The sequence below is a fragment of the Eucalyptus grandis genome, chromosome 11 (genome assembly GCF_016545825.1).
Source record: "Eucalyptus grandis isolate ANBG69807.140 chromosome 11, ASM1654582v1, whole genome shotgun sequence".
Classification (NCBI taxonomy): domain Eukaryota; kingdom Viridiplantae; phylum Streptophyta; class Magnoliopsida; order Myrtales; family Myrtaceae; genus Eucalyptus; species Eucalyptus grandis.
The window spans coordinates 20691717-20701275 of NC_052622.1; the positions used below are offsets into that span (position 1 = coordinate 20691717).

Sequence of the window (9559 nt, forward strand, 5' to 3'; positions counted from 1 at the left end):
GACCATTGGCAACATCCTAAGATAGCAGACACTAAATAGAAATCTTGAGAATAAGTAAGAGTCATGAGGGGACTTAAAAATTGAGGAACTCTTTTCCTCAAGAGTCTCACACGACATAAAAGTTGAGATCAAACTTTTGCCACTCTTATTGGTCGTTTCATGCATACGTAGTATGAAATACATATTACGGTATTAACTCATTTCCCATGGAGCGTATTTCTACACATTTCAATACCGTACAGATGATAGTTCAGACATACCCAATGTCTAACTTGAGTTCACGTATTTACTCATTCACAAAATTCATCAGAACTCACATCTGGCATCATAGTAAGTATTATGTCCTCATCTTACTTTCGGACATAGTAAGTATTATGTCCTCATCTTAACACTCAGTTAAGGCGACTTACGTATTTTAAACTTGAGCTCTCGATTATCACATAGAATATAAGCTTAAAAACAGTCTCATCTCTATTTATCACACAGTAAATAGAGGCGATTACCCGTGTGAGTGGGCTAATCTTATATCTGTCCGACATACTTCCTCAACTTAAAATAATACACTAAGCATTAAGATGCATAAAGATCAAATAAAGATTCATATGCATTAATGATGAAAAACACAAATTCATCAAATGTGAACACTTCAAGGAAATTACAATCCAAAGACATCGACTCTACGCAATCCTAGAGATTTTACATGGCCACAAAACACATCTCTAGGTTTTGGCTTTGTCATAGGATCTGCTACCATTCTATGCGTAACATGTACTGTAAGTTCACATCTTTTCGTGCAATCATATTCTTGACAAAATTATACTTGGTATCTATATGTTTGGTCTTGCCATGATATTTTGGATCTTTAGTGTATGCTTTTGCTACTTAGCTATCAAACCAACAATGAATCTGCAGGGACCTAAATGATCCAATAATCTCTTAAGCCAAACATCTTCTTTTATTGCTGCTGATAATGCCACGAACTCAAAGTTTCCATCGTGGACAAGGCTATACACTTTTGTTTCTTACTGCTCCAACATATGGTGCCATTATTCGGTAAGAAAACAAATCCAGAGGTAGATTTTCTTTCATTTAAATCTCCTCTCCAATCAGCATTAGAATAGCCTTTGAGTTGTAGATCATTTCCATAATAACTCAACGTATAATCAGCAGTCCCCTTTAGATACCTTAGTATTCATTTAACGGCTTTCTAACGTGCTCGACTTGGATTGGATTGGTATCTACTCATCATTCCAACTGCAAAACATATGTCAGGTCTTGTACACATCATAGCGTACATCAAGCTTCCAACATCACTAGCATAAGGAACATGTTGCATTTGTTCATTCTCTTGTGGAGTCCTTGGACACAGTCTATGCCTCAATCATTCACATTTTGCAATAGGAGTATCTATGGGTTTACAATATTGAAATCTTAACTCCAAGAATGTAAGCTACATCACCCATGTCTTTCATCTCAAAGTTGGAAGACAACCAACTCTTGACAATATTAACAAACTCCATATTGTTTCCGACAATTAGTATATCATCAACATATAATGATATGATCACAAATTGATCTTAGGATCTTTTGATATATACACAATGATCCTCATCTATCATTGTAAAGTCATATCCCATTATGGCATTATGAAAACGTATATACCATTGTCTTGATGACTGCTTAAGACCATATATCGACTCCCAAAGTCGACATACATTTTCTTCTTGGCCTTTCACTATGAAACCAGCAGGTTGTTCCATATATATTTCTTCCTCTAATTCTCCATTGAGGAAAGCAATCTTTACATCCATTTGATGTAACTCAAGATCCATACTAATCACTATTGCCAGAATTATGCGAATCGAGGTAAATCTCACTACAGGAGAAAATATATCTTCATAATCAATTCCTTCCTATTGATTATATCCATTCGTCACAAGGCGAGCCTTATGCCTTTCTATCGAGCCATCAGCCTTTCGCTTTATTTTGAGAACCCACTTGTTCCTAATAGCTCTGCGTCCTTTTGGAAGATCAACCAGTTCCCAGACTTGGTTTGATTTCATTGACTCCATCTCGATTCCTGTTGTTCCATATATATTTCTTCCTCTAATTCTCCATTGAGGAAAGCAGTCTTTACATCCATTTGATGTAACTCAAGATCCATACTAATCACTATTGCCAGAATTATGTGAATCGAGGTAAATCTCACTACAGGAGAAAATGTATCTTCATAATCAATTCCTTCCTGTTGATTATATCCCTTCGCCACAAGGCGAGCCTTATGTCTTTCTATTGAGCCATCAGCCTTTCGCTTTATTTTGAGAACCCACTTGTTCCCAATAGCTCTGCGTCCTTTTGGAAGATCAACCAGTTCCCAGACTTGGTTTGATTTCATTGACTCCATCTCCTCTTTCATTGCATAAATCCATTTTTCCTTATTAGGGCATTTCAAAGCCTCATTTATATTTCTTGGCTCATCCTCATCTTGTGGAGTAGTCATAAAAGTTTCCCCTTCAATGTCAAAACGTCGACAGGGAATACTTTGGCGACTTGTTCGCCGTATGGGAGATTGTACACTTAGCACATCATTCCCCATTATGCTCCCACTAGGATTAGATAATGACGATATCATCTCATCATGTGGTTATAATTGAGAATGAGTTGAATTCAATTCATCACTTCTCATATTACTCCCATTTGGACGAACTCCACTAATATAATTATCTTGATCCAAGGTTTCAAATAGGGAGTGATCTTCTCCTATTTCGCCCTTCTTAAGAAATTCATTCACTAAGAATGTGACATCCTGTGATTCAAATTCAGTTATACTCCCACTTTCCTGCTCACCTATGAACACATACCATTTCGAGTATTCAGAGTATCTCATGAAAATACTCTTATTTCCTTTGGGACCCAATTTTCCAAACTTGTTAGAGGACTCATGAGTATAGGCAGCACAACCTCATAACTTAAGAAAATTTAAGTCCGGTTTTCTACCTGTCCATAACTCATATGGAGTGGAAGTAACTGATTTGGAAGGCACCCGGTTAAGTATATAGGCAGCAGTTAACAACGCATCACTCCAAAATGTGATAGGTAAGTTAGCATGCGCCATCATGGACCTAGCCATTTTCAGTAGGGTTCTGTTTCTTCTCTCCGCAACACCATTTTGTCGAGGAGTATATGAAATAGACAATTGTATTTCTATTCCTTTTCATCACATAATTTTCTTTCATGAATAAATATTCTCTTTGATCGGATCTAAATACTTTTATTTTATTGTCTAATTGATTTTCAACCAAGTTCATAAACCTCGATCGCGTGTGGGCGCGTGCGGCGTCTCCCGGCGGCGCTCGACGTATCGCCAAACTCGTCTCAACGTCGCCTTTCTTCCTATGCCATTAGAATTCGATTTCGACTTACGAAAACTTGGAAAAATGGCCGAACAACGCTCAGGTGTCGGGATTTCTCGCCCTGATCCGTACGGCCGAATTGCTTTTGCGAAAAATCAATCAAAAAACGTCAAACAGGTCGGGAAAACGTGAACTAGGGCTCTGATACCAATGTTGGGAATAACGGATCCCCGAAAATCGGATTCGACACTAAATCGAACCCCTAAATCAGTGCGGAAGACGAAACCCGGGAAAAACACGTATCACTGATCGTAAAGCACACCACAGATTCGAGCGTACCTTATTAGCCACAGATTAGACACCGACGTCGATAGAGGAAGAGAAACTGAGAGCTGTTCGATCCGATGACGCCTTGAAGGGAAGAAGAACGTGCCTTGTGCTTACTGTTCTTTTTGGAGGGAGAGAGAGCGTTGGGAGAAGACGTACGTTCGTTTTCTGTTTCCAACCGGTGTCATCTCTCTCTCTCTCTCTCCTCCCTTTTATACCTTCCCCCATCCACGGGCCCTATTCCCGTGGGCCGGGCCTTTTGGGCCCAGCATGGGTGGACGGGCCTTAAGCCCATCACCAATTAAAACCATCAATTTCCATGCAGGTGCTCCCACCACTTTGCTGAACTTCGGAATCTGGCGATTCTTACAATAGCAGAGTCTCAGGTACTTGGTCTTGAGTCTTTAACTTCAGGAACAAATGTTGGACAGCAAGGATGTCTACATGTAGACAGATTGGCTGCTTTTTTTATGTAAATATTTCTTGCATACATTGTAAAAGAAAAGCAGAAATGAGGATAAAAGTATCTCTTTTCCTTCAAAGTGAAGCTTTATGAACCAAAAAAAAAAAAAAAAAATTTAAGGTACAACTTGACTTATCTGTTGCTCTAATGAAACTAGATTTATTTGCAAACAATAATTAAGATGGCCTCACACTGAAATTGTTTTGTTGTCCGGACCCATTATATTGACTCTTTCACCGAATTTTATTTTCTTTGGAGTATTAAAGTGAAAATTCATTGGAAGGGTACAAAGGGGCTAACTCAATGACTTTTCCATGACTCAATAGTTTTCATGTGAATCGGAAACTCACTTTTTCCTAATTTTTTTACCTTGATCACTATTTCTTTGTCTTTATCTAGGTTATCTTAATTTTTTGACGTATGCTAGGTTAGACATTTGTATAGTGGCTGCCTGCCTTTAGTATGAGGTCTTTCCCATTCAGTTGGGTGGTAAAGTTTCAGTTGCTCTCTTTGCTTTGGTGGCTCTTTCTCTTCTGGTCCTCATCTTCTTCATTTAGATTCTGATTGCTTCTACATCAATGCGTATGCTTTTGCCATGTCTGATGATAAATAATCCATCAATCTTGTTTAATCATACATTTGATCATATCTCATGGACATGGGCATAAAGGCTTTAAGGTATCCTTTCAGAGGGCTTAAGGCATGTTTGACTTTGTTTGTTTGTTCTTGGCTTGCAAGCCATGGCTGTGTTCATGACCGCTTCATTTGGTGTTCCTGTTCTTGAATCATTTCAAACCTGTCCAGCATTGCTTTTGTGAACCTGCCTAGAGGATTTCACTCGTGAATTATCTCTTAACACGATGGCCTCTTGGATTGTTGCCCCATGGGCCTGTAAAATCAAGAAGACGAGGGGGAAATTTTTTTTTTTTTCATAGAGTAATCAAGTGTTTGATGCTTTTGTGATCCGTATTACTGTCCTCATGCTGCTGTCCGCTGTTTGGGAGTGGAATTTGGATTCTCTTGTGCCTAGTCGTGTGCATGAAGAATTGATGATGGGGCAATGTCTTGTTTTTGCAGGAGATATTTTTACCTCATCACGTTCCAGTCATATCTCTATTGCACTTCGGCACCTGCAACAACATTTACATCTTCGATGGATGCAAGACCTGAACTTGGACATCTCTGTAATAACCTGAGAATAGATAGATAGATTTTGAAGGCTGAGCGGCCTTGCTAGAGGATATGTCGTATAGTAAATTAGTTGCTATATAGATATGTGTATCATTCTCTCTTCTCATTGTGGACCCGTAGAGATAAGGAATAATGTCTAGGAAAATGCAATTTACAAGAAACATTCTTGCTCGGTATATCTTTCCCGTTAGATGTATATAAAATGTGGGTGCAGGTGCTTAATCATGTATTGTCGTCGTTGAACACTGACCTGTTTATTATGGGAGATTAGGAAAATGAATGTTGACACCATTACTCAAAGCATTTCACTGTCGGGTTGTACTACTTGTTTTGTTCTTTGAGCTTTTGTGCGGATTATTTTAGGAGGGAACCGAAAGATCTCTTTCTTCTGCTGGTGGCCCTTAACCATGTGTTACCTGTTCTACAAGTTGGACCTTATTTCTTTTCAGTGTAAAATCTTGTCAGACTCCTATGATTGATTCTCGTTGGGCTTCGACCAAAGATAATGTTTCCTCCCATGGTCGTCTTACTTTCAAATCGGTTCTCCGGATTTCTCGCTGTGGAGTAGATAAGACTTGAGGTGCATTGTCTCGATGGTTAATGTAGCAGAAGAGTGACCCCAGTAACTAGGATGGAGGGGGCGAGAAGAGAGCTAGGATAAAACCGTGGTTTTGCCTATGGAATGCGGGAACACATGAAGATCTCGGAGAAGATCTTGGCACTTGATATTCTAGTTTTACTTGGAGATTATGAGCCAATGCATTGGCATCATGTCCGCTAGATAGTGTTATGTGCACGATTGACGGTATCAGGTCCCCTCTTATATTTAGGATCTTGATTGCGAGTTCTTGCTTAGGCATACCTTCAAATACCCTTGACACTCTCCTAGTTGTAGTCCTAGTAGAAGACAAGGTTGTTGATGGAGCAGCGGGTGGAGGTGGGGGAGGTTGCCCCTCACAGCCATCAGCGAGGTCACCCCTCGTCAACCCTGGGCGAGGGCTCGCCCACCTCATCGGCCACTGATAAGGGCTGACGAGGGCTTGCAAGCCCTCACCCATATCTAGCGAGGGCTCGACGGTCCTTGCCAGCCACAACCGAGGCCACCCTCCCCAAATCTGGCGAGGGTTGGCCTACAAGCCCTCACCCACGGTCGATGAGGGCTTGGTGGCCCTCACCTACTGCCGACGATGGGCATACCCTCGCCAACCCTCACCAACAGCTAGCGCTCACTGGCCTTCCCAAGTCCAATGTTCTTGAGAAGAAGACGAACAGGGGACGAAGAAGATGATGAACAGTGCCACCATTGACCCAAAAAGATAATAATAATAAAGAACAAGACAACTAAAAAAATTTTAAAAAAATTGATAAAAATATCCCTGATTAAGCTACTAGAATATGCATTGGAGATGCATTTATTCACCAACCAGCAAATGAGATTTTTCTTTGAGACTAAATGATCACTTTGGGTCTTTATTTAAGACAGACTCTACTCCAAGTCCTTTTTTGAGAAAATGAAGATACTTTTGGTCCTTATTTGAGACAAATTTTACTTCAGGTTCTCTTTAAAGAAAATGATGGCACTGTAGGTCCTTATTTGAAATTTTCTCATTATTTTATAACAACGTTAATATTTCCATTTTGAGACTGCTTGCATAAGAAAAGGCAGGTTTAGATTTATTTTAGATTTACTTGGGCCCTTTTTTCCTAGCTCATAACAATGGTGCTTTGCATGCATTTCCTAAACTTACTAAAAAGTCCAAAAGGAGAATGGGCTTTAGCATTTCGTGCATTAGAAGCCATCGTCACTTTGAATCATTTGAATTGTTTTGTGATGGTAGGGCATTTCGCACAATTTTTTTGCTCTTTACACGGTTACACTTCGCAACAAAATGATATTGTGGAGAGGAAAAATAGGACTTCGCAACAAAATGATACTAGAGAGTAAAAATAAGACCTTGCAAGAGATGGCCCATATCTTGTCAATGGAAAGCAAAATCCCTAAGCATTATGGGCCTGAGGATGTAGGTGCCTCAATAAGAACACTTGGGACATAAGGCAGGAAGCCCGATGTTGCTTATATTCATGCACTTATTTGTGCTTGCTATGGAAGGTTTGACGATACTATTTTACCTAAAGCATATAGTTTATACAACGAAAGAACCAACGAAAGAACCAAAACGCTTGAAGAGTATATTCTTGTCGCCATTGATGATTCCTTGAGAATCTAATCCCTGCCGAAGATCATGTTGTTGTAGAAGCAAATTCTCTAAAGATGCAGAATCAGGAGAAACTGCTTTCGGAAATGTAGACAATGTAGAAGCAGACTCTGCGGAAGCCAGCAGTCCTACTAGTTCTATAACAATTGCTTCTACGATTCTTTTGTCGAATAACGTCCTAGAAAAAGAATGGTTTTAATGCTAGCCATTCTATGGAACTCTTACTCAGTGGCATTGGACTAAAGATGGGAACAGTTCCGAAATGAAGATGGACATGTTGCCTTAGTTCCTCGCATTGATCAATTCGCAAATATGGATTTTTGTCTCAAATTGAGCCCAAAAATGTCCAGGAAGCTTTAGATGATGATGGTTGGATCTTCGCTTTGCAAGAAGAACTCAATCAATTTGGGAGTAGCCAAATGTGGACTTTGATTCCAAGACCTAAAGATAAATAGATAATTTATATCAAAGGAGTGCCAGCCCTAACTATTAAAAAGGAAAGGAGAAGAGTCACGTACATCTTTTATCCCCTTGTCCTGCTTTGAGTCTCAAATCCTATCTCAAACTCTTTTCAAATAGCATTTGACTACATGAATTAACTTAAGAAAATGCCTAAATCAATGACTGACTGAAAGCTCATCAACTCTTTTTCCCGTTCCAATCACAAAGTCTATTCTCGGACTTATATCATGTCATACAAAATCCTCATCAGGGAATAAAAAATCTAACTAGTGAACCATTTCAATTTTACTGTCTTTATGTCTATTTCTCTAGCACTGCACTGCACATTTTTAACTATTTCCTGCTGAAACTGGTTACCATTCCTAACAGCTTTCAAATGCAGGTATATGGAGAATAAGATCATATTCTGCCCTAAAAATTCATGAACTCTCACTCAAACAGACAGAGTGACTATTAGTAACCCAAATAAATTGTAAGCAGAAGGCATGACCATAAATAACAAACGCATTCACGGATGCAGCCAGTAAAAAGATACAAAGCTTTGTTGCAAGTGTCCAACACCACAAAAATGTGAGAAAGAGGACATACTCATATTGGTAGGATGCCAAGCAACACTTGTCACTGATGAATTGTGTCTTTTCCTAATGAGTTTACTAACTCACCTACAACAGAATATAGAACATACATCAATAACTGCCCCCAAAGAGCTACCAAAAGCATAAACTAAGTGTACTAATCTCCTGTCTTTTTTATATGTAACCATCTCATTTCTTTACGAAGTTATAGAGGGCGTCAGTAACTAGTTAATTTCTAATCCAGTCTTCATTTCCATAATGCTAAACTCTTGGAGTAACTGCAAGAGGGACATTTGATTCATATATGTAGCAATAGAACTGCTTCAAAGTCTCCATTGGAGTTTGCACTCTAAACCGCACCGAAGAAATGAGCAAGACAACAAAGCATCAACCCCGCGAATACTATTTGTCGCTCTTCAAAGTCCTGTACCGTGAACTTCTGCATTTTGCCATTCATATGTGCTTCCACAACTACATAAGGCTCATCCATGAGTATTGCATACAAATGACCTAACTTGTCCCCATACCCAAATTTAAAAGCTTTCATCATAAAAGATTTTCAATGGAAACAACATAAGTTTGGAAAACATATGATTCTTTGGGATTTGATTGGAATCTAGCACAGATACAAACACTACACAAAATGTCAGGTTTGATACAGTAAGGTAAAGAAATGAACCAATAATACTCATGTAAAGCTTCTAGTCTACAATCTTTCCTCCATTTTTATCAAGTTTTGAAGAACTTGACATTGGTATTTTTGTCTTTTTACAATTCTCCAATATGAACTTCTTGATGAAATTAACTTGCAATCCCGGAAAGAAATTTAATTCACCCATCATACTCATCTCAAATTCATCGTGCATACATCTAGAGAACTTCTTGCATAGATTTTCATTAAGTAATCCAAAAATGATATCATCAATATAAATTTGAACAAGTAGAAAATTTTTAGCTTCTCTTTTGATGAAC

General features: G+C 38.9%; 1 long non-coding RNA gene across 1 annotated transcript; it reads left to right on the top strand.

Moving 5' to 3' along the window:
- The first annotated feature begins 4784 nt into the window (after window positions 1-4784).
- LOC120289355 lies at window positions 4785-5559 on the top strand. The gene is made up of 2 exons (XR_005547280.1): window positions 4785-4821; window positions 5221-5559. It is a non-coding gene; the product is annotated as an uncharacterized LOC120289355 (long non-coding RNA).
- Window positions 5560-9559: the final 4000 nt, after the last annotated feature.